At 41.8% G+C, this 25,667-nt stretch overlaps 1 protein-coding gene across 3 annotated transcripts in view; it reads left to right on the top strand.

The window, feature by feature from the left end:
- The first annotated feature begins 7,875 nt into the window (after window positions 1-7,875).
- Window positions 7,876-25,667, top strand: part of NGF (nerve growth factor) — a 31,071-nt gene continuing 13,279 nt past the window's right edge. Inside the window, exon 1 of one of the 3 annotated variants that reach the window (XM_054087611.1) lies at window positions 7,876-8,460. The gene's annotated coding sequence lies outside the window, so the exon portion shown is untranslated. Of the gene's footprint in view, window positions 8,461-8,503; window positions 8,803-25,667 lie in introns of those variants that run through there. The other 2 variants (XM_009569776.2, XM_054087610.1) reach the window with 2 other exon arrangements.

Here is a 25,667-nt window from a genome sequence, read left to right as displayed (position 1 = left end):
GCATTACTTTAAACGCAATCATTTACACTTCTTCTCAGCGTTACCTCAAAGCTTCTTCAAGGTTTATCACTAAAGACAAGAAGATCCTGGACACAGAGACAGCGAAGAGCAAATCCACCCTTTGAGTCTGCCGGCGCCAGGGCAGGATCCCTCCAACTGAGCACGTTTTTTAAGCTGTTTTAAAATGTCCCACTCTTAAAAGTCAAATGCATCTCACATCCACGTTTGATGTTAAGCGTATGTTCCTAATTTCATAGCTGGACTTCCTACTACACCTTAGATTGTACTGAAGGGAAGTGCGGAGCGCAGAAGCAAGAGTGAGTCGCTGCTTGATGCTGGGATTTTCATTTCCTATGTGCACACGTACAGGTAGTGAGAAAATACTTATAAATGCAGAAGGTAACGGTCATGCTTTAGGGTAATATTCATATTCTGATATCTAGTAAGAAAAAGGCACTTTAAAACATGGTTAGAGAGGACTGCTTTAAAAAGAAATTGGGCTCACTTGAAAAGAGAGAGAACCAGCTTCTCCCGGCAGTGTGGAGTGACGTTCCATAGGGTGGGCTGGTGTCCAGTCCGATACACACTTCATATGCCCTGAGGAAAACTGCAGCCAAGGTCTGGCCTTAATACAGTGCAAGCAGAAAGGCCTTGTCAATATCTGCAGAATTTGAACCAGCGGAAAAAAAAGAACAAACCAGGAATCAGCCTGACAAAGTGACGGCACTGCGGAAAAGAGGCATTTTACACTTCAGTGCTATAAATCTGGTCTTTAGGTTTGGATGGTCTCTCTCCATCAGATGACGCAAGACTCGGTGTCCCCAGGAAGTGGCAGTCTCTTCAAGTACGTTTTCCTTTTTAATTAAAATACCGTTTTGAAAATCAAACTGCCCTCTGTCAAGAATAAGTAACAAAGCAGCAGCTGTAGCGATCGGCTCGTAAGGACTTGCATGATGCAACACTAACGAGCTGAAATACACTCTTATAGAATATCAAAATGATTTCTTCACGTGGGTGACGGTGCTCCTTGGGGCTTCTTATAAACATTTAGTGCAACTGATGGTTTGACTACTGTGGACATAAAAACGGTTTTATCAGAAGTCACCACTGCTTGCAAATGTCATCTCAGAAAATAAGGATGCCTCAAAAATCACCTACACAAACCTTGGAGAACCTCTCTGCATCCACAGTTCCAGTCTCAGAATGGGCATAGTAGAGATAGAAAAGGTTCGCAGAAGGGCATGTAAAGATATTTAGGTAATGAAACAGCTGTTGTATGAGGAGAGACTAGAAAGACTCCTTGAACTGAGGAGGAAGAAGGTGGGGAGGGACACGATGAATGTTTACAAAAGTTTTGGTACCCCTCTACACAAAAAAAGATGTGGACAGGTTGGGGAGGATCCAGAGAATCACAGAATCACAGAATCACAAGGTTGGAAAGGACCCATTGGATCATCGAGTCCAACCATTCCTAACACTCCCTAAACCATGTCCCTAAGCACTTCATCCACCCGTCCCTTAAACACCTCCAGGGAAGGCGACAAAGATGCAAAGGACTGGGAAGCCTCTCATATGAGGAAAGGCTGAACGGGGTTTGTTCAGCCTCAAGACAAGGCGGCTTAGGGGAGACCCTAGCACGATGTTCCAGTATTTAAAGGGTTAAGTATTTAAGTACTTAAATAAAAAGTATTTAAAGAAAACAGAGAGTCCCTTTTTATAAGGAGTCACCTGTAAAAGACTAGGAATAATGGGTACAAGTTACTCCTGGGGAGATTCCAATGGGACACAAAAGGACAAGAAGAACAATCAGCCATTGGACTAATCTCCCCAGGGAAGTGGTGGAATCCCCCAACATTGGACTCTTCTAAGATTCGCCTGGACAGGCTGCTGGGCTATATTGTCTAGACCATGCTTGTGCCAAGAAAGGCCGGACCAGATGATCTTTGAGGTCCCTTCCAACCTGGTATTCTGTGATTCCACGATTCTATGAAAATGATGAAGCTGTTGGATAAGATGAAAATGGAACTGCTGTTCAAGAAACTTGACATCACTGAAACCTGGGGGGGCTTATTGAAACTTAAATCACACCAGTTTGGAGAACACACAAGACAGTACTTTAAAGAGGTGGTAGAGAACTTCTGGATCTTGTAGTTGCAAAATGTTGTGGGAGCAAATAGTACCTATAGGTCGAAAAACGAACCAGACAAGTTCATGGACAACAGGTTCACTCACGTATAAATGGAATTAAGGTAGAGGTGTGCTTTCAACGTCCCTGCTGCAATGGCTGTGAGTAAATCTTATCTCCTGCTGCCACTTCTGGAGACAAAGCGCATTTTTCAGTAGTCTTAATTCCACTGTAGTCATTAAAAACTCTTTTCCATTCTCAAAAGCTTTAACAGAAAGGAAAACAAAACCAACCAATCCTAACTCAGAATATTTGCCACAGAATACAGACTAACAAAGCTAATTCTTTCAGGCACTGACACATAGAGAGTGAATAACAGTCTTTATTCACTGGTAGTGGTTTTAATTACTGCCATACAACAATGCTAGGAACAGAGAGAATCGTGTTTTACGACAACTCCTAAGTGTGCTCCTCCTTAGAAACACAGAGAAGCACCGGTCAGGGAGAATCCGGCAGATGGGATTCTTTTTCAAAGATTGAATTCAACTTAAGGAAATTAAATCCTGAATGTCTGGAGGCAATCTGTGGTTCTCCCCAACATATGGCCTCTAGCACGGTCACTGATGTATAGTAAAGCACAGGTAGCTTGAAAACTTTAACAGGGCATAAGTGTTCGAAGAAATTTGCTGATATTGTAAATTGTTAGCAATTGCTAACTTCTCCAAATTATGGGTTTTTTACCTCGACTCCACAGCTCGGTGAAATTTTGCTGTTAGTGCTTCAGCCTCCTCTGTTGTGGCACAAATATCCTATTGAAAACTTGCAGCAAAACCGATGTCCTTGCGAATTCTTAGTTTTGGCAGTACGTTCATAGACAAAGAGGTGGGCCAAGCCTCTTATGATCATGTTCATACCAAAGAGTAGAAAAAAGATATTAATAAAAAGCCTAATTTTACACTTTAAAAAAGGTATATACCAGCAATTTAAATGCCAAAGTGTTTGTCCCACCTCCTCCACAAGACTTAAACTTCCCCTATAGCACCAAATTCTCCCCTTGTGGTCTCTTTTATGTCAGAAGGTCAAGCGGCACCGTGAAATGTTTTATGGCACATTGAAAAAAAGAAGATACTTCTGTGGGAAAATCTTTGGTGCAGTGCTCACAGTTTCTGTGATGTCCCAAAGCCACTTGCTATTCAGGGCCACTGCAACCTCCCTTAAGTACAACACGCTGCCTCGCGGGGCTGAGAGAGCTGGGGTTGTTTAGCCTTGAGAAGAGGAGGCTGAGGGGAGACCTTATTGCTCTCTACAACTGCCTGAAAGGAGGTTGTGGAGAGGAGGGAGCTGGGCTCTTCTCCCCAGTGACAGGGGACAGGACAAGAGGGAATGGCCTCAAGCTGCACCAGGGGAGGGTCAGGTTGGATATCAGAAAAAAATTCTTCACAGTAAGAGTCATCGGGCACTGGAACAGCTGCCCAGGGAGGGGGTCGAGTCGCCTTCCCTGGAGGTGTTTAAGGAACGGGTGGATGAAGTGCTGAGGGACATGGTTTAGGGAGTGTTAGGAATGGTTGGACTCGATGATCCAATGGGTCCTTTCCAACCTTGTGATTCTGTGATGCTGTGACTGCCTGTAGGTCAGGTTCTGATCCACGTCGCGTTCCATCAGCCTGTGCCTCTAGCAAGACCTGCTGTTGTACAGGAAGATTCAGCAAACCTGAACGAAGGAAGAAATTCTGATACGCTGTCATTTGACCACTACCATGGCAAAAAGGAACAGATTATAATACTCATCCCCTGTGGATATAAAATATCTGAAGCGGCTGCCAACTCCCAAAGGTCATGAGCAAAGTATGGCTGTACTGGCAAATTATTCTCATTAACTCAGTGCGCATTATGCACATGTGATGAAGCCAGGCTTTGACAAGGAGCCATAGTTTCTATTAGAGCATGGTGGAAGAGCAGTAGAGAGCAAGAAGAGAAAACATGAGGCCCGTCTCATAGAGGAGAGCAGAGGGAAGACATTCTACACCAGAGTCGACACTCCTCTCTGGTCCCAAATCCTTTGCAGCAAGCAGAGGAGCAGTGCTGGAAGCCTTTGTTTCTGAGGGCATCTGCAAATGATAACCTTGCCATCCAGCAACCGGAGGCACATCCAGACCTCCTGAACGGCTTCATTGCGTGCTGACACCGGGTAAGAGAGTATTCAGACAACTCTAAGCTTCACCGACAGGGCTGATAACACCCAAAAGAAGAAAGACACCATTGTCAGACTCTGCAGATCTCCAAAAGAGTAACACTAGCACGGTGTTAGTAGCAGATAACCCGTCAAAACTCACAGAATCACAGAATCACCAGGTTGGAAAGGACCCATTGGATCATCGAGTCCAACCATTCCTAACACTCCCTAAACCATGTCCCTAAGCACTTCATCCACCCGTTCCTTAAACACCTCCAGGGAAGGTGACTCGACCCCCTCCCTGGGCAGCTGTTCCAGTGCCGATGGCTCTTTCTGTGAAGAATTTTTTTCTGATATCCAACCTGAACCTCCCCTGACGGAGCTTCAGGCTGTTCCCTCTTGTCCTGTCCCCTGTCACTGGGGAGAAGAGCCCAGCTCCCTCCTCTCCACAACCTCCTTTCAGGCAGTTGTAGAGAGCAATAAGGTCTCCCCTCAGCCTCCTCTTCTCAAGGCTCTCTCAGCCGCTCCTCGTCACTCTTGTTCTCCAGCCCCTCACCAGCTTCGTTGCTCTTCTCTGGACACGCTCCAGAGCCTCAACATCCTTCTTGTGATTACAACAGAAGTGCAGGTCTTACGTGTTCCAGAAATATTTGTAATTACTATATCTTTTCACACAACTACCAGGGAAAACCTCTGCTGAGTCTGAAGAGTAGCGTGAAGGTTTTTTCATAGCTTTGCTCTGTCTATATGTCACTGCCTTTAGAATTACACTGTCCGTCTGTAACAGCATTTGACCGATCAAGAGATGTGCTTTTAGTAACCTCAGGCTTTTAAGATGTTTTCACTTACAGGAAAATGGTTTATTTCTACTATGCAATACATAACTAACCAAAAGAGAAAGATTAGTGCAAGTCACTTCCATAATTCACCATAAATTCACCGCTTGGGTTTGAATTGCAGTGTATTGGAAATGCATCATGTACTGATCAATTTTCCGATGCACCCAAGCTACATTCTGTATGTGTTATCGACTCAACTGTGAAGCCATGTGGCAGAAACAGTTAAGAAAATATTTACAGGAGACTGAATCCTACAGTAAATCAGTAATGATTTTGTTTGTCTGACCTATTTATTCACCACCCATAAGTGAGCTACTGCTATTTTCTAGTAACTTCTACCATACTCATACCATAAAGTAACACTACACAAACTAACAAAGACAAATCAGAACACTTAATTCCTATATCAACTTTGTCTTTCCTAACTAACACAAGAAGAGAAATTGCATTGTGATCATTCTTTCCAGCCTCTTGGTTAACTTCTACTTAGCCAAACACGGGTAAGCTTCCTCCAGCTGAGTGTTAAGGGAAAAGTTTAATCTCTCTTTACATTCAATTTAGCCTTAGGAAGAGAGCTTTCAGACAAGTTTATGCAAGACAGCTCGATTCTATTTTCTGGAGATTTATAAAACTGCAAGCGATAAATATGCTTTTAGGTAAAACAGACACTGTCCTACACGTCGAATGCCTCGTTTGGGATGCTTAAAACTTTTCCTGCATCGCATCAAAGCACCTCTAGGACAGCCAGGAGGATGTGGGTTATTTTGGTACATCTTTTTTTTGGTATAAAGACTTAGTATTACAAGAAAGTATCGAATGTAACTATTCACACACACACACACATGCAAATAAGTGAAGAAAATACAACTTGTTAACTTCACACCATCCTGCTTTGGTGGTGTTTGATGCTCTGTAGGCCACTTCCTCAGACCCTACATCTCTCTAAAGTGCCAAGAGTTTAAGAGCAGCTGTACTCACCTGTGTTACTTCCAAACTCACAGAGATTTCAGATATAAGTGAGGACTTTCGTAACTTTGGACAGCATTTTATCTTGACGAGAGTCGCTTCTAAAGAGAAAAGCCCAACCATCTCATACAAGAGATCACGGGAGACTTGAAATCATCGTAGCAGAGGCAGAGAAGTAAATGGATGCAAATCCAGAAGCAGCGTTAGTTTGGGTTACACGGGAGAATACAATAGTGCTTTTTCCCAGTGATTGTCACAGCTGTCTTGCTTCCTTGCTCTTATCAGCCCACTACTTTAAACTCACCAGGTACAAGAATGAGGCACAAGAGGAGGATTTCTTCAAGACAGAAAATCTGTTTGTGATACAGATTAAGTACAGACACAATTTACTATTGATCAGTGTCCAAACAAGCTTTTGCGACCACAGTTTTAAGAAGACACAGGCAGTTTTTCCCCCAAAAAGTCAATTGTAGAGATGCTAAACACAACCCTGCTCTAACTTTTCAGTAAAGAAAAAAGAAAGAGCGCATCTTTTTATATCTCAGCTTTGAAGCTGCTTTCTACAGTCACAATAGGCGATAATGCTCTCTCAAATTTTCCAGCACAAAGTCCTAATCTGAGGATATTCTAATGAAGCGAGACAAACGCTCAACACAAGAATAGCGCGGCATTTCGGCAGTGAAATATGAAGCTAAGGCCAAATCCTGAGGTCAAATTTAACAGGCGAAACTTCCAGAAACTCTGCTGGCTGGCTGTGTAAATGAAGACATCATACTTCGGCCTCTGACTGCTATCGTATGTGGAAAGCATTTTCCTTTTAGAAAAACAAAGCAATCTGCATAATCCCGGCAAATTTGGAAGGTAATTTTAGCGCTTCCATTAAGTATTTTGTGCTGTAATTTCCTTAACGATATTTCAGGCAATTTGAAATACGCACCACTTCCAAGAAACAGTTTAGCGCTGAAGCACTGTTATCTTTGGCACCGTGGAAAAGAAATTTAAGGTTTGTCTACTAGTTTTAATAAAAAACGAAGATATGCTTGCTTCAGGTTGAGAAAGCAGCATATCCATGTGGCAAACAAGAAACAATATTATCTCAAAGCTGAGTTACCTCTTGCTGAATGCCTTTACGCAGCACCTTCCACACATCTTTGCCTTCCCTGAAGGACTTTAAGGAGATGTCTCTCCAGATGGCTGCCCTCTTCTGGATGGAATCGAAACACGTTTGATTATTTCCACGCAGATAACACGCAGCGGTCTGCTTTTCAATGGAAAATTTTTAAATTTTAAATTTTTTTTTTCCTTGCAGCTGTGTAATCACAAAGGTTCCACTGTGCCAGAATGCAAATCTAAGGGCTGCTTCATAGTTACTCATTTTTTTTTTTTTGAGTAGAGCTTTTAGCCAATTTGCTTTATTTTTATTTTTTTTTTGGGGGGGTATCTTATGAAGTTATTCACTTTTGCATTTCTTTCCTATATTTATCAGGGCTTAAAACACATTGCTGTTTCCGTGGAAAGTACTTAATCCCTCCCTGCCCCCCCCTAAACAGAACGGAGAACATTTCCATATCTCTTTGATGCTTAAGGTAAGCATGTTCAACACGGAATATTATGGCTGGAAGGGTTCTTATATAATCCTTTCCTCTGCCCCAAGTCAGGGTCAAATATTTCTCTGCTACTCTAGATCAGCGTTTGGCTGACCCCTGTTCCAAACAGCTGATAAAGGGGACTGCACAGTTTTTGCAGGGAACCCAGTCCACCGCTTAACCAGTTAACTATTAGCGTTCCTACGGGTTTGTTTATAGCCTCACGACACGAATAAAGGGCTCTAAGGATGATTTTCCAAAGCGCTCATTCATCGCGGAGCTCAGTGTTTCTTTCTGAGAGCTTCTCAGCTTTAAATTGAGCCCAAGGATTAAGCTGCGAAGTAGAAAGGCTGACGACAAAACGTCCCCTTAAAGAGGGTTTCAATTCTTGACAGTGAAACCAGGAAGCCGGCGGATTTTCTCGGTATTATGCATGCACAGTCATACCGCCAGTGCACGCTTTGAAACTTTCACTGCACATCTGTGCATCACTGCATCGACCAGGCACCGAGCCAACGGCTGAATTCCTACGAGTCCGTGCAGCTCCCACACGTTTACAGCACTAGGACCCAGAGGGAGCTGAATTTCTGTGAGTCAGTGCAGCTAGCTGAGCCCTGAGAGCAGTGAATGAGGCTGGAAAGGCAGAGGGAATGTGAATGGCTCTTCTGGCTTGGGAAATTGTCCACGGACTGGGGTGCTACGGACTACGAAACAGCTTGGACGGCCCTCTGCATTCCCTGTCCCCCCGACGGGCACCGATTCTGCTCTGAGGTGAGTGAATTCCCCCCCAACAACCAGTTTTTACCAAGCAAGTAATGTGGCTGTTGCACCAGTTGTGGAAGTTCAGTATCTCCAGAATTAGCCGGTGTGTTTTGCCGTACAGTGATTTTTGCCCTCTTGAGGAGGAAGGGATCAGATGTATTTGTAAATACGGCGTGCTCATCGCTTAAAAATATCATCTGCAAGACAAGCGTGGTCTAGCGAGACTGAAAATTGCATCTACGAATGCAGGTTAAACAGCACGCACATCTGGAAGGTGTTCCTAAACCATTTGTGTTTAAGCTGAAAGCCTGAAAAACATCTTTAGTAAGAGCAGCCTAATCTTAGAGCAATGTAAGTATTCTTCTCATTCTTTTTATCCAGGTATATGAGAACTCAGTTTTATTTGCATGGTACAGTAGTTACACCTATATCTAAACTCTTTATTGTCTTTGTTCTGAATATTAAGGCTTACTTAACCCTTGCCTTTTTTTCTCTCCTATGATAATTCTACTCTAGATAAGAACTTCTTTCTTTCTTCCTTAATATAAATAAATAGGAATTTTGGTAAAGCAAAACATTACTGGCCCAAGGCAGAAAGCTTTTAGCTTCAGGCAGAGCAGTAGTTCACCAGAGACAGTGTATCCTCTAGGATGTCCACTTGGAAAAGCTTACAAACTCCCCGCTGCTCGCCTGTTAGTGACAGGACGATACTGGCAATGTTTATTCATTTACACTGGGCAATAACACAGTTTGATTTGACACACCAGTCAGAGACAAAAATGAGGACCCCAGTCAGGGAGTCAGATGGAATTTCTGTGCTGGGAACAAAAAGTGTTTGTGCTTCAGTTGCTTTTTTTTTTTTTCACTTTAAATTTTCCTTATATGCTCAAGGAGTTTTAGAAAAACAGCGAAAGTGAGCATGCTTGTCAGGCTGGTTTTTCCAAGTTGTCACAACTTTGAAGCTGCACTGTAACTGTTAGACAGATAATTTATGAACGTTTTCATGCATTTGAGTACCTCAATACAGTCTTTTAGGCACTTTTTTTGTGCTAAGTCGAGATAAAACGTGACAATTATCTGCAGAAAGATAGAGAGGAAGCTAACTTGCCTGCATGTTCATCCTCTGCACTTCTGAGCTGTTTCAGAAATCATGAAAAACATGCTTTTTGAAATGACCCTGACAACCACTACTTCAGACATTTGCCTGAAACTCCGAAAGTGACGGTATTTTCTGCACCTTCACAAAGAGGTTACAGTGATGGAAAGAAGAACCAAATAAACTGAGGCGTTCACACGAGTGGGATAACAAAGATTTGGCCTTTACATATATCAATAATCACTATATAGGAATAATGATATATGAATAATTTCCTAACAAATCATAGCACGGTCTGGGAGGAGCCCCCTTCGATGAATTTGTGCAGTAGATTAATAGTGACTTCACATCTTGATCAATCCTAAAGGGTTCTGTCAGTCTCACAACAAGACAGCAAAGAAAACAACTGTGGCTTTCTTTTTCTCATCCTTGTAGCTAAGCAAGGATGAGAATTTTTTTCTTCCTCATTCAAAAGCTTAAATCATCTTTTCAGATGTCTTCATTTAAGTGCAGTGGAGAATGACAATGAGCCCAAAGGATCATTCGAACCCATATGCTAAGGAAACAAGAGTTACATAGACTAAGAAGCCTATGTGATCACCATGAGATGTTAATTTAAAAACTCAGATCAGAAAAATACCTAAAATTCAGATTAGCATTTTCAAGTGGAAAATGCCTCTCTTTATCGGGATTCCTAGAACAAGGGCCAGATAGAACACATTTAAAAACTAGATTACTTCAATCAACAGAACAAGCCCCATATATTCCCCTACTGCTCCATGGCTTTGGCGACATAAAAATGTCCCTTTAAACACAAACTCTAGTTATTAGTTTTCTGTTTCTTTACACCGTGCTTTCAGGACTAAGAGAATATTGAATATGTATTAATTAGCATTAACTGAATTAAAGGCATGTGGGAAAATATTGGTAATTTTAAGAAGTTAACCTAATTCTGCTATTTCTTTAGTCTATATTTTAAGAGCAAACTCTGCTGAGAAATAATAAAGGCTTGATAAAATCAATCCTTTCATTTCAAAAGGATTCGAACACCAAAAGTCAGTGCTGGACTGGTGCGTTTAGAAATATTTGTCTGTCCTTCCAGCTCAGGCCAATAACATCCAGTGAAAGTCAACCCCTCAATGCGGCTACATCGCCGGTGACCTCCGCCGGCAACTGCCCTCTCAGAGAAGGAGGTTTGAGGGCTGAGTCAGAATGTGATCATAAACTAAAACATTTATTAGATCAGCTGATACACTCAGAGAAACGTAAGATAATGCCTCTTCCCACAAAACTTGCTCCAACGTAAAGAAAGTGAAAGGCACGTCTAACAATGACACTACAACTGCATTTCTTTCACAGCGAGAGGGGAAATTCTCCCTTGCGGAATTTGACTCGAGCCTGGTCGCAGAGGCCAATGTAGTTAAGAACATTTCTACACCAGCAGCATCTCCCACTCTGGGACAGACGTCCTGTGGGATGTGTCTGGCTTGTTCTCCTGACACAATGCCCTTTGTGCAGTTCTGCTGAATTCATTAAATATTTGAGAGTGTGTGTGTGTGTGTGTATTTATACCTAAAATTATGTGTCCGAGCAACGCAAGTTCACTTTTGTTGTTGCCAAGAGATCATAGTATCTATTAATGTCAGTTATGTGCACTCTTACTTGCCTGGTTCCACTAGTACTAAAAACCATGTAACTTTGCCAGTGGAAAGAAAATCTCAGACCCTTAATATGAACCTGTGCTGTCTCCACATCCTGAATATTTCTGGTAGTTCTGGTCATCATTTACATCTCAGAAAAGGAATAAAGTAAAACAAGAGGTGCAGGATGATGAAAAGCCTGGAACATATTCCATATTTAGAGAAACTACGTAGATTACAATTTCTAAGTCTGGAAAAGAGAAGGCTGAGGAGGGTTATAACGAAGATAACAATTTATTGTCATAGTTGTCCTTCAGCCATTTAAAAGGGAATGGCTGTTGCCTTGTCTCCCAGTTCACAAACTGTGGGAAATAAAACTAGCAGGTGGCAAGTTCAAGGCAAACAGAAGAAGGTGGTTCCTCTCTCTATGTATAACCGAGCTACGGAATTCCTTTCCACAGGATATTGTAGTTCACATTGGTTCAGAAAGCAATCGGACATACTAAAAGCAAAACCACTACCTGTGGGTCAGGAAATCCGATTCAAAAATGACTGCGGAGTGGGAGAAGCTCCAAGGAGATGATGGCCATGGGGCTGCACTATCGTACACCACTCCCCGAACATTACGGGCACCACAGGAGACAGAATACTGACCTGGCTGAACGTCTGCTCCAGTACTGACACCCCAGCTTTCTCCTTGGTGTTTTAGTCTGTCCAATGCTTGACCCATCCTAGCGAGGAGAAAGGTGACTATGTAATATTTAATATGAGTTGCTGGTTTGCTGATGAAAGAATAGCGATACCGGCAAAATATAAAGGTAAAGAGAGCATTCTTTATTCTCTTTTTTGCTCAAGAATTAGACGTTGGGCGTGTGTTCATGTAAGTTTCCACCACTGGTAGACACTAATGCTGAGATTTACAACTAATCAATGTCTGAACAGATTAAGGCTGAGATGCCGGAGAAAGGGCTCTGAAAGCACATAACAGGCTGATCTCATCAGCATCTCATAGCTTCGTGGCCTGTTTATTTCTGGAGCTGACACCTTATTTGAAACTCAGCACTGAACTCAAATATTTTCTAAATGCTTTCACTAAAAATACTGCGCATATATCTAAATTTAAAAGTAGCACGGAAATAATACGTCATTCATCTTGCTGCCAATATACCTTTCACTTTGAGAACCCCATCACTCTGCACAAAGCAACTGCCCAGAGAATGGCAATGCAACCAGTGGAACCTGAATGCCAAGAACTGTTTGGCATATTCCGAGGTTGAAAGCGGGCGGTGCGAGATGTCCACGTGCCTTGGCTCACCAGTCCCCAAGTGTAGCTGACTTGCTGGTGATGCATGAAATGGTTTTTTTTCAGCCTGCAGCATGCATAAAGATACACTACCATCACAGAAAACCTCCTGTGTGTAGAAGTGGGATTTTACACCCCAAAAATTTTGCTTCTCTGAGATTACTGTGTACTTGCAAATGAGTCAGTACTGGAACGTTAACACCTGGCATTTTTAAACAGTTATGGGGACGCAGCAGAAGGGGTGAAATCGCATTTAACAGATACACCGAGGAAGACATAAGAGGCTGACTGCACTGGCAGACAGCTGGGAAGTCACTAAGGATGCGCAGAGCTGGCGATTCACTAGTCGGCGTGTCTCTGAATGCATTCGCACCAAAGGACGTGCACCCAACTGCCCCACACTATGCAGCAGCTTTCATGTGCTTGGAAGAATGAGAGACAGGAAGAGACAGTGCTTCAGTACCTGCAGGCATAATGTCTGTGGGATTACATTCTATATAGTCACTATATTCTATATATATAGACTGCGTTCTTTATATTCGCTATATATTCACAATTCTATATACTCTATATATACCCGTCAGGTACAGGAGATCTTACAGTGACCTTCCAGTACCTGAAGGGGCTGCAGGAAAGCTGGAGAGGGGCTGTTCCCAAAGGCTTGTGGGGATGGGACGAGGGGGAATGGGTATAAACTGGAGAGGGGCAGATTTAGACTGGACATTAGGAAGAATGTCTTCACTATGAGAGTGGCCGTGCCCAGTGAAGTTGTGGCTGCCCCATCCATCCCTGGAGGTGTTCAAGGCCAGGTTGGATGGGGCTTTGATCACCCTGATCCAGTGGGAGGTGTCCCTGCCCATGGCAGGGCGTTGGAACTGGATGATCTTTAAGATCCCTTCCAACCCAAACTATTCTATGATTCTATGATATTCCCACTACAAGGGACTATACGTGAAAGACATCTAGATCACATCATTACTGTACAGCAGGAGAAAATGGGCAAAGCGCTGCTCAATATTTTGAGCCTACATATAGCTATCAAGATGAAAATTGCTGTATGCATGGAGAAATAACACCCTGCATACATACACACGTGAACGGGACTTCTCTCGCTTTTTATCTAAACCCAAAATTAAAATGACTGCATGAAGTAGCTTGAAATCACGTGCTTGATGGATTTACTGCAAGGCTTTTGTGGCATAATTTGAATTTCCTGTGCCATATTTCAATGAATGAAACACCTTTAATAATAAGCATTTTCCTTATCTTGGAAGCAATGTTTATTTCCCAGTCAAGAGCCTTTCTTCCTTTTTTCCTAGGCTCTTGCATTTCAAAATGCTTTGACATTTTACGTACTAGTTGACACTATCAGATGACCCAAATCAAGACCCATTAGACTGACATTCTCTGTTGCTGGGATCGGTTTTATCACATGAACACGGCTTCCACATTCCGCAGTGATATTCCCTGAAGGAACTGTGAGAAGGTGACGATGCATTCGTCTCAGCGAAATTCCTGAGAAGTTGCCTGGCGTAGACTTTAAGACCCAAACCCCAACCCAGTCTGACAGTCCCTACAAACACTTTCTGACCGCAGCTCTGATCACTGTCAGAAATCAGACCCGCCGTAACCACCCCACTTGATGCACTTTAAGACTTCTTTTGTTCAGTAATTTTCTAGAGCTGAACATTGAACACAGACCACTAAACTGATTCCAAAAACTCCTTCCATCATTTATGCTTCTGGCTCCAATATAAAATTTCCTGTTCCCATTGGTTCCATAACAATGCGCTCATGTAAGATCAGATTCTGCTCCCACTGACTCGTTACGTACCAAAACACTGATTTCAGTGGAAAAAGACTCAAGCACAAAGCGAGAAAAAATCAAACAGAAGATAAGACAAGTTCTTTAACTTTGTTTTCGGCCTTGAGTTGTATATTATTGACAAAATCATAATGAGCATTTGTGCTATCAAATACAAAGCTCCTTCCAGGAAATGAATAAATGAATGAGTAATCTATAAAATTAATCTGCTTCTTATGCTCAGGCTTCGTCATTTATTTTGCGCGGCCACATTTGTGAGAAATATTGCTGCATTAAAAAGTACGCAACAAAAATTGATTTAGCTCATTTAGCCGTTAACTGCTCAGAAAACTAAGAAAGGATTAGGCTGTTTCTGACAGTTCTGACCTATAATGAATATTTTAGCCCAGTATAAATACCAATGGGAAGCAGATTAAGTCTTTGACAACCTTCTATTTGCTAAGTATGGCTTTACTAGTCTAAAAATGACTACTTTGATTTCTTCCTATTCTGAATCATTTCATATTTTTCCTTCTGTATTGTATAGGTATAAAGGTGACAGGGGTTTTTTTTGTGGTCAGCTTCACCGATCTACTTTGATCACCTTTATTTCGTTCTTTACACAACCATATGCGATCCAGGCTCTTAAAAAAAAAATAGTTCTTCAGAAATCTTTGTGATGGAGATTTGCCAAGCACCTCACTGCTGTACGTTACTTTGATTATGATATGTTTAGCAACTCTGGCTCGCCGAATTCTGTTTTTCTATTTTGAAAGATACCTTTTTTTTTTTTCTTTAAAAAAAAATCTTTATGTGCTAGATGACTCAGGTATGAAAAAAGACCTGTGCTTGTTCACAAAGAGACTTGCCCTGTGGTGGATGACACAGCCGGCATTTTCCGAAATGCATCATTTCCTGCCCGTTATGACACAATTCTTTTGAGGTGCTCTATGGACCAGCCCCAGACCAGTAAGGTGTTTAAGGCGCCTACATTACCACAGCCACACAAATCACTCATTTGAACCACTCATTGCTTAACACGTTTCAAGTACAACTCATCGTTCTGATGAACACAACCACAAATCCACTCATGAGCTTCACTCTCACTCATCGGGAAAAGGATTACCGGGTGGCCGTAAGGGAGGCCAGTGGGGCACATCACCCACAGCAAGAGGGCACGTGAGAAAAAACTGTCCGGCTGCGCAACTGCGGATGTCTTTTTTTCACTGTAGCTGTTTATATCCTTAGTTTTCCGGTGCCTTCGTATTTCTGACCGACAATGAAGTTTTGCACAGCAGCCTTTCAGCAATGTCTTTTTCCCTCACTCATAAGGGGAAAGGGGACACGGAATAGCCACCTCTGGAAATGTACAAATTTTTCATCTTAGTTGGATGTAGCAAACTAAGCCCTGCAGTTGATGGATTGCTAAACTGCAGAGTCTCCAGGCAGCTGCTGCACAGAGATCTGTGACTTCTTAGGACAACTGGCTTCAGGGAAGGATGACCTACAAAAGGGCAATTTTCTTTTTTAAAGCAGTTACTGATTTCCAGTTGCACTGTACTTGTGTTTTTAGGACCCAAACAGCAGGTTCTGAAGCACCCAACATCCACTGAAAGTAGTTTATAATAATTTTCTTCCCATAATAAAGATCCCAGTCCTATAAATAAGGCTGGTGTTCCACGTTCATCTAGGGATGACGTTCCTCTATATTCCTACCACATACTGGCTGTTTCATAACATGTGTTGTTTGCTTATGCTCAGTTTACTAAACGAGTGATTCATAGTACTCTATGAAAAGTTTTTTTCCTCTTCTTTGGTATACTTTTCAGATTTACATAAGTTGCAAATATTATTTGCTGCTGCTGGTCAAGGGGACACATGTTAAATAGCCCAGGGTCTACCCTTCTCTGTTCCTCTGGCTTCATATTAATTCGGTCCCCTCACTGTAGGAAAATAAACAGTACCATAAGCAGCAGAAAAAATGAAGCTTTGTTCTTTGTGGTGGTCAGAGTTTCTGGTGTCGACTAAATTGGCAAGCATGTGGGAGGCGTGAATAACTTTCAGGACACACAGGTATATGTCTGCCCTAACATAAATTCTCTGATCAAATGGACCTCTTAACACCATAGCTTTTATTTTCACAGAATCACAAGGTTGGAAAGGACCCATTGGATCATCGAGTCCAACCATTCCTAACACTCCCTAAACCATGTCCCTCAGCACTTCATCCACCCGTTCCTTAAACACCTCCAGGGAAGGCGACTCGACCCCCTCCCTGGGCAGCTGTTCCAGTGCCCAATGGCTCTTACTGTGAAGAATTTTTTTCTGATATCCAACCTGAACCTCCCCTGACGGAGCTTCAGGCCGTTCCCTCTTGTCCTGTCCCCTGTCACTGGGGAGAAGAGCCCAGCTCCCTCCTCTCCACAACCTCCTTTCAGGTAGTTGTAGAGAGTAATAAGGTCTCCCCTCAGCCTCCTCTTCTCCAGGATAAACAACCCCAGCTCTCTCAGCCGCTCCTCGTCAGACGTTCTCCAGCCCCTCACCAGCTTCGTTGCTCTTCTCTGGACACGCTCCAGAGCCTCAACATCCTTCTTGTGGTGAGGGGTCCAGAACTGAACACAGTATTCGAGGTGCGGTCTCACCAGTGCTGAGTACAGAGGGAGAATAACCTCCCTGGACCTGCTGGTGACCCCATTTCTGATACAAGCCAAGATGCCGTTGGCCTTCTTGGCCACCTGGGCACACTGCTGGCTCACGTTCAGTCGGCCTTTGGTGAGGACCTCTACCTATCCTACATTTTCATCAAACAAATCATCTTTATGTAGAAACCTACAGCTATGATATGATAGATATGATCAGCTCTCTGCCGTTTTACGGGTCGTCAGTCAGTAGTTCACAAGACAGTGCCATTTCACAAGTGTCATTTCTGTATTAAAACAGACTAAACTCAGGTGATGCTCTTTGCCGAACCCAGTTTGAAGTCTACACTGCGACCAAGAGCTGTGCACTCAGTCATACGCTCACCCGTGTAGCAGCTCATGCTGTATTTACAGAAATGCCAAGCACTAGGCATGCTTTTATTTTCCACGTCAAGAATCCTTTCCATTCCTGTCTTTGTTATTGGTGTTTCTTATCAATGCTACAGACATTCATCACTTACGTTTTTGTCCTGCCTAGACCCAAATCCTCCCGCCCCAGGCATTCTCGTGAAGCTTTCCTCTCGTCATCTTCTCAGCCACATGCTGGAAACAGAAGAGTGCAAAGGTTCACTGCTCAGCCGTGCATTCCACGACACTTTACATACGCCAAAAGTGTGAGTTCCTGGCTTTGCAGAACCACTCACACTGGAGATATTTCGGTGCACGCGCTCTCCTTAGATGCACATTCCTCACTAAACTACTTTTGTGTAACAGAGTGCTGTTGTGTAGCACCGCGTTGCAGATCACTTTGCTCTGCGTGTTTTCAGCAACAAAAGCAGGTGGCCCTTTCCTTCTTGTTTCTCCCACTCCTCCTTTTCTATTTGCAAGCAAAGAGATGAGAAAACCATTTAACGAAATGTAGAATGTCTTCCCTTTGATCAATAGTTCACATTTTTAGAAGCATTTAAGTCATTTGGATTCAGTGTTCAGCACTTGATCCATCATTGTGCCATCACTTGAAAGTGAAAGGAAATACTTTCTAAGAAAACAACACATTCCCAATGCCACAGGAGAACTGATGTAATATCATTGGCCAGATTTAAAGTTCATCTTCCTTGACATAAATCACATTTGCAAAAGCTCATTTCCAAGTGACGTATATTTAAGCTATGTTATTGTGCACAGAAACTAGGTACACACCTAAGCATCAAAACCTCCCTCTGGTTTTGATTTTAAACAAGCAGAAAACGATCTTGTAAGGTGTACAACTTCATTATCGGTTTTGAACTTAATATTTATCCAAAAAAAAAAAAAAGAAAAACCACAGAAAAGTGGAAATGCACTAAATGCAAACACAATAGGCCTCTCAAGAGGATTTTTAAGTCAGAAACCTGCTACGCATATCTTCTTTAAAAAGAAGGGGAAAAAAAGAAGCTTATCTTTCTTGTGTTAAACAACCTAAAATTGTCATGTATTCATCATCTGCTGCAGACTGTCATAAAAATAGGCCAATACCAAAGAAAAGCCTCTTCCTTATGTCATGATTATGACAACTACCTGTGGAGTCCCACCCTTCAGCAGCATTTAGGATTTTCATACGATACATAACATCTGCCTACGTATCTCGTCTTTTGTCTCTTTCCCATCTGCTCAGGCACACCACCCCGCTTCCAATTCAGGATAGAGCTGCTTTCTTGTAACTATTACAATTGTTCCTGACACTTGATTCAGCAGACAAAACCATTAACAAATAGTACTGTAATAAATATGAGGAGGTCCACATCAAATAGCCAGACGAGGGAAATACGTGGTTCCTTACTTACAGTGTTAAGTGATACAATGACAATGAACTTCAAATGTGTTCGATTATTTGAACTAATTAATATCAACAAAGAAAACAAACAAATATAGATTTGAAATCAGACTTTTCTTAATGCTTTCTGTGGAGCTACAGAATGTGCGGAGTGCAGACACGGCATTAGGAGAATGCTAAAGTGAAAGGGTTGACTCGATGCTTCACCTACGGTGCAAACACACACACACTTCGTAAAGGATGCAATTTCTATCTTTCACTATGAGACAATATTTGTAGGTATTCTGCTCAGGCAGTTGTTTTCATTCCATCCTGCACGTTGCTGAGTGATCTGCACTGAACTAAAATACAAACTAGAGTTATAATTATGTGGTGAAAGCATTACGTATTTTATTACGCTTCCTCTGTTGTGACTAATGACTATACAACAAAGACCAGAACCGTATCAGATAGTTCATGTATGATCAGCAGGTCCCCAGCTGACCACAAGCTTAGGTGCAGTATATAAGCTTTGGAGTAAATGTGCCAAGATTCTTTACAATATCCAAATGCTCTTCTTTCACAGGGTTGAATATGAAGGTAGAAAAAAAAAACCCATTTTTTAATTTATGTTACCCAGCACAGAAAACCAGGGTTTAAAATGAGTATTATAAACTCTGAGTGAGTTAGAAACAAGTTTTACTTGTTAGTAAAAAGTCCAGTGTGAATTTGGAACGAGAACTGACATCCCTTTCCACCTTTCCCACTCGTACGCGGGAGCTTCAAATTTCCCATTCTAGAGGCAATACAGCATGGACTCATGGCAAGGCATTAAGTGGAGGAAACGGAACTGAACTCTCAAGAAGAGCTCTGACAAAACCCTTTAACCTCCGTCCTCTATTTCTTCCAGCTTTATTTCACTTTATCCCAGCAATTCAACAAATCATAAAATAGAAAAAAAAACCAACCCAAACCCAAAGAATCTTCCATTTCCAGCATTTGTGCTGAGTGAAGCCTTATCAGCATGAGATCAATTTATCACCTCAATCTACTGATAAAGAAAAGTGAGAAAGAAAAGTAATTGCTTACTTTGCAACAATGGATCTCAGCTAAGGTCCTACAACCTGCTTTGTGCAGTCTGTTAAAATGGTTTAGTACAGCCAGGTGAGAAAATGTTTAATCCAGATCCATGATTTGCAGCCAGATATCTGCGCTCTATGAATGGCAATTGAAGACTACTGGGTCACATTGAGTCCCGCAATGATTATGAACACAATAACTGTAACATTGTATTAAGACGTTAAGTGTGCTTGGAATTTCCAATATTACAAACGTGATGGAATAGCTTCACATGATAAATACCAAAGATTCATCAAAGCAAGCAGTCAGTAAAGTTGTGCAACCACGTGGATGCAGGAAAAAAGATGATTCATTTACAGATGTGCTGGTGATACATTTTTCATCATTGCACACAACCTGGGGCACATCAGGAACTAGACCAGTATTTAAACAACCCCTATTAATTTCAACTGGACAAATTCCTGCAAGAAAAAAATTGACGTAATCTGTCTTCAGTTCCTATCTGAAACTGAATTTTTGCTAGACATAAGAAAGAAAATCCATAGAAATATCTTAAACAATAAACCAAACCCTACTAACTCAAAAATACCCCATCTGTCAGTATGTCTGCAAGAGGCTGGGTAGGTTTGTGTCATTCATGTTTCTAAAAGTGCCCTAAACCCTTGGTTTAATTCTTAGAGGCATTGCAAATTATGTCCCAGAAACAAAGCAGCACTGCAGCATCGTTCAGAAGGAAGAACACGAGAGAGGGGCAGGTGCGATGATACAGTCTGTTTATCTTGCACACTGCAGTGCCTACTGTACACCTACTGAATAGAAATAAAGCTTTCCTACTTTGAGGGAGCCCTGGTGAAAATAGTCACATTACTGCAAAGAATAATCTAAGTTTTCAGGAAGCAATTACCAGCTTGACTGAGAATATCCCTACTTTTACCTAACATTCACAGGTGATATTTTGAAACATTTGATTGAAGTCCTTCTTGATTATTGCTTGGCACTTCTCTCCATGTAGGTCAATCCATAGGGAATGCCATTCATACCAACACTGAACTACAGCAGGATGACTCAGATGATTAATCAGCTTTCTTTTTTCTAATTAAGAAGCAAGTATTTGGCTTCCCCAAGCCAAGCTCATGTTGTTACTCACATGTTCTGGTCGCCTCTGACTCACACTCTACGAAGAGGAAAGTAACGTGTCCCCCCCAGTCTGTTACAGCCAAACGTCTGGTGAGCACAAACAGTGATACTGCGCCCAGTGGTTTCTGTTCACCACAAAGCCTTTGTCATTTGGAGGAGGGATGTTTCCATTCCTCTTGCTTTCTGATCACTATTCATCTCTGCACTGACAATAAACCCAAGGTTTATGGGTTCTGAGAGCTGTATCAGTTGCTACCTAGACAAACAGCTACCGAAACCAAAGCACCTGTATTTTGCTAAATAAACCTAGTCCCTTTCTTACCTAGAACATAGCACAGGACCTGAAGATGAGCCGTGTCTCTAATTTCCAATCAAAAAATTTGCTGATGTTATTAACCGAGGTAATGGAAGAAAAAGAATAAAGGCTACTTGTAAATATCTTAAGGGAACATAGAACTTTTGGTTTTTTTCTTTCATTAATAGGTAAATTGCAACAGAAATACAGCTAGCGTACAGGCGGAGTATGTGAGCATTGCCATAAAATGCCTACGATGCAAATGGTCTTAATGACAAAGTTAAACCGATCTCAATTAAAGGCACGATGATTCTAGACACACAAAACCCATCACTGTCCCAGCATCCCACTAAGTAGGTCTCCACGCATAGAAAGGCTGTCAGCTATGGGGAACGGTTTAGAAAGTTAATGACAGTAAAAATGGAACTCACTGGAGACTGTAATCATAACCGCAGTAAGTGTTTCTTCATGTCAGGCCTCTGAAAACAAATACTGTTTCAAGCAGACCACAGAGCCAGGGGAACTATTAACACCTGTGAGAATCAGCTACAGATGAGATTCTTATTGATCCTTCAATGCCACAGAATTTAGAGGGGCTGAAAGGAAGTTTAAAGAAAATTCTCACGAATATGTGGACTTGGCTCGTAAATTTAAAGTAACTCTCCCTAGCTCAATGTTACAAAGCCAAACAGGTATTCCTTCTGACTGACTTACTGTCGAGGTCCTCATTGGACTGGAAGAACCATTGCCCTAACCAGCCGCAGCCTTCAAACAGAACTTACAAGTTATTATTTCTGTAGCATCTCACTCCTATAGCAAGTTAACATCCCACAACTTTCAGAAGTACCTCCTCTAACTCCGACTTCTTCCCCACATCTCCTATAAAGTATGTGATACAGCACTAAAAACGTTTCTGTTTAATCAGCTTCTGCAAGATTGTTTTGATGAACGCAGGGCGAGCAAACTTGTTACAGCAGTTTAGTCATCCCAGTTCCAAGAGTTTACAGATTCAATCTATCGATTGTTCTCACTACAGATTCTTCTCACTACTTTTATTACACTACAGCTGTAATAAAAGACAGCAAGGAAAATAATATGCTGCTAAACACAGTAAGAATAGTCTTCTAATCCTAACCTACTTTAATCAGAATTCCCAGATTTCAAACTCTGTGTGCCAGGGAAGACAGTGAACCCCACAGAAAGCTGAAGATGTGAAACATCGGTGATCAGCATCACTTCGCACCTTAGGCATTCAGATTGATTCAGGCTGAGAACAAGGCCAAAGAGTTGTAGAAAACATGGTAGAGACACGCAAGTGCACAACAAGAAGGAAAGGACACGTCTTCCCTACGATACTTGTTGACCGCAGCAAAAAAAAGTGCATTCGGCAATCAGATAATGCCATAAACCAGAAAATGAACGTATAAGAACTCTACAAATGTTCCTAACGCAAGTGCATTGCCAAATGCACATTTTTATGAATTGTTGAAGCCGACAGGTTTGTCCAACTCCCTCTTTCCTGTTTTTAAGCAGAGGCTGCTAAAGCCTGAACTTCATTTAAACTTCTTTGCACTTTGTTCTTTGTCTAAAAGATTCTTACGTATAAGGGAGTGAACACTATGAGAAAGGATCAGATCTTTTCTTTACAAACACTTTTCTGTTTAACTGTCCTTTTATCCAAGATAACTGTGTGACCAAGGAAACAGTTCAAAGACACAGGCATTTATTTCGGACACAGCTGCAGACGGCTAGCAAGGGAGGAAGGCCATCTTGCACTCTGTATCATCATTCATTTCTCTGCATATGACACTGATCATCATTCAAGCTTAGCGCGAGGTAAGGATGTTGCAGAGCGCTCAGGCTCCAGAGGCTGCTGCTTCAAGATCCAGACAAACCCTTTCTCACATTTAAATTTCACCTTAAACGTCTGGGTGGGGAAGAAAATCTCCTTTCTTAAAACATTCACAGCAGCTGCCTCCTCTCAAACTCTGACATAATACAAAGACAGAAAACTCCTACTCGCCCTCTGCTCGCTGGGTCTGCGCCCAGAACCCCACACCGTACAGCTAAAACATGGACCCAGTTCAAATTATCTTTGCTCTCTGGGACCATTAGTCAGATTTTTTTTGTGCAGCAGCTGCCTGACACACTCAGGATGCTGGGAGCTTTGCACAGTGCAGAAGTTTGGACTGTCTTTTTCTGTCCTTATTGGTTTAGTGTCTGCAGAGCTGAGCTTCTCAGAGCATAGAAATGAAATAATCTCCTAAATCAAGTCACGGGGCTTACTTATTCAGTACAGGGAAATGCAGTTTGAATTAGTTTTTCTGAATATATATTTTGTTGCTCACATACAGAACCCACTACTCTCTGTTACTACCTCTCTTTCTGGTTGCCAGCAGTTGTCTCGCGTCGCAACCGCGTGAGTCAGTGTGAGTAAATACCTTTCACACAAGATGAAAGCCAAGATGCTTAAAGATGAGAATAGGTCCAACACGTCCTGCAGCGAAGATTGGGTAGGGCAGCAACTCTGAGGCAGCTGGTCTCAATGTGTGAAAGGAGAAGGCAGGGAGAATCCCAATCCGAGGAGGGGACACAGTCAGAAAGCATATGGAGCAGCGGTTGGAACTGGAGAGGAAACAAAGAGGAGTATGTCATGACATAGGCATCATCAGGGGCAAGACTATGTGCCAGCGGATATGATATTTTACCAGCAGGAATACATTGTTTGGTCCTTGAGTGTGCTGCCACTATATATATATATATATATATATGCGCTACTATATATATATTATGTGTGATATCATCAAATCAGTGCCTATCGTGTGTTCGCTGCTACACCACTCAGTCATAGCAGCAGTCATCTAACGGACTGAGGGGTGGTAATCCCATTCTCTTACTATTTTTAATCCATTTATTCCATGAATAAAGTGCAAAAAAAGGATTATGGTAAAGAGAGCAAGAACTGGTACTCACATGGATTATAAACACGGACAAAACCACACTTGTTTTTCTACCCCACACACAAAATTACAATGGATAAGGGCAAATAAAAGAATGTGAAGAAATGGGATCTGTTTCCCAAACATCCTGAACACTTATGCATCCGCTTTGCAGTGGTTTATTCTGCTGCCAATTAATCAAGATGATCTAGGCTGAAATCTGAAAGTTCAGCTTAGGAAACATACAGGGAAAAAAAATAGGTATAGAGCATTTTGCATAACATCAACACAGAAACTATGCTTTAATCCTAAATAAGTACTGAGTGTAAACACACGAAATGTGAAAGCAGAGGGGTAGAACTTCCAGCAGCACCACAGATTACAAAAAAAGTCTGTTCTTATACAGAAAATGATATATCATTGTTGCTTCCTAAGTTCTAGAACTCAACGATTAAACTCTCGTTGCTCGTTTCCTTTCTCTGATCGTGTCCAGCTGAGCCAAGGTACTAAACGGCTTAGAGGTCTAAGCAATAGTAAGAACCTTGTGCTTCTTTTGGTAAACTCCCCTCGCTGTCAGGAGACTGTTATTTCTCCTGTAAGAACTACTTGTGCTTCCGGAAAACATTACAACAGTTACACAGATGATACAGCAATCTGATAACTCTTGTAATGGTTCTGTGTTTTGCTTTGTTTTATTTGGCAGCGTTTCCAGATTTTTTTTTTGTGGACAGCTCTACTACAGACCCCGTTCTTATGAGATTTTACCCTCTCGTTTCAAAATTGTCCCAGATTTAAAAGGCTTTTGCTGCGCAGTGAAAGAAACTCCTTTTTTTTTCTGCCTCTTCGGTAACTTTTCACTTTTAAGTCTCCGGAAACTACTAAAAAGCTTTCAAACTGAAAGTTTTTCTTGCACTTAGCAGCACTATTTGCTTAGTTTAGATGGCAAAACCCACTATATTTCACATATCCGTAGTGGAATACTTAGGAATTCTAAGGAAATCATTTTGAATGCAAATTAAATGGGAAAGGCAGGTTGAGTACAGGAGTCTGAGCATCGTTAAGTCCTTACACTCTCCAGGTCTTTGCAAAGAAAAGACAGACAAGCGTCTGCCCCAATCTTTGCACATCACCTCACGTAACATGGGATACAGCTCATTGCTCTCCATTGCTTCTGTCCAGTAGTCATCTAGAAATTATACACTTCCCAATTCACGGGACACATCAGAGAACACAAAAGTCAAACCACTAATAAGGAACAGCCCAATTACTTAGTTTTTCATACATTCAGTTCAACTTCGGGCACATAGATTTAAAGAAAAATCTTAACATTTAAAGTTAATTAAGAGTATTATTCCCATATTCATGTGTGCTTTCAACAAAATCAGTTAAACGTGATTAAGGTAGACACAGAATGAATGCGGCTGCCATGGGGCCAACGCTCATTTTCAGCCGCAATGAAAATAAAAGTTGATTGCTAAAGCTCTCATTTGA

Source organism: Cuculus canorus, chromosome 24, assembly GCF_017976375.1.
Source record: "Cuculus canorus isolate bCucCan1 chromosome 24, bCucCan1.pri, whole genome shotgun sequence".
Classification (NCBI taxonomy): Eukaryota; Metazoa; Chordata; class Aves; order Cuculiformes; family Cuculidae; genus Cuculus; species Cuculus canorus.
The sequence above is the reverse complement of the archived record's forward strand: the minus strand, read 5'-3'. Positions and strand labels throughout refer to the sequence as shown.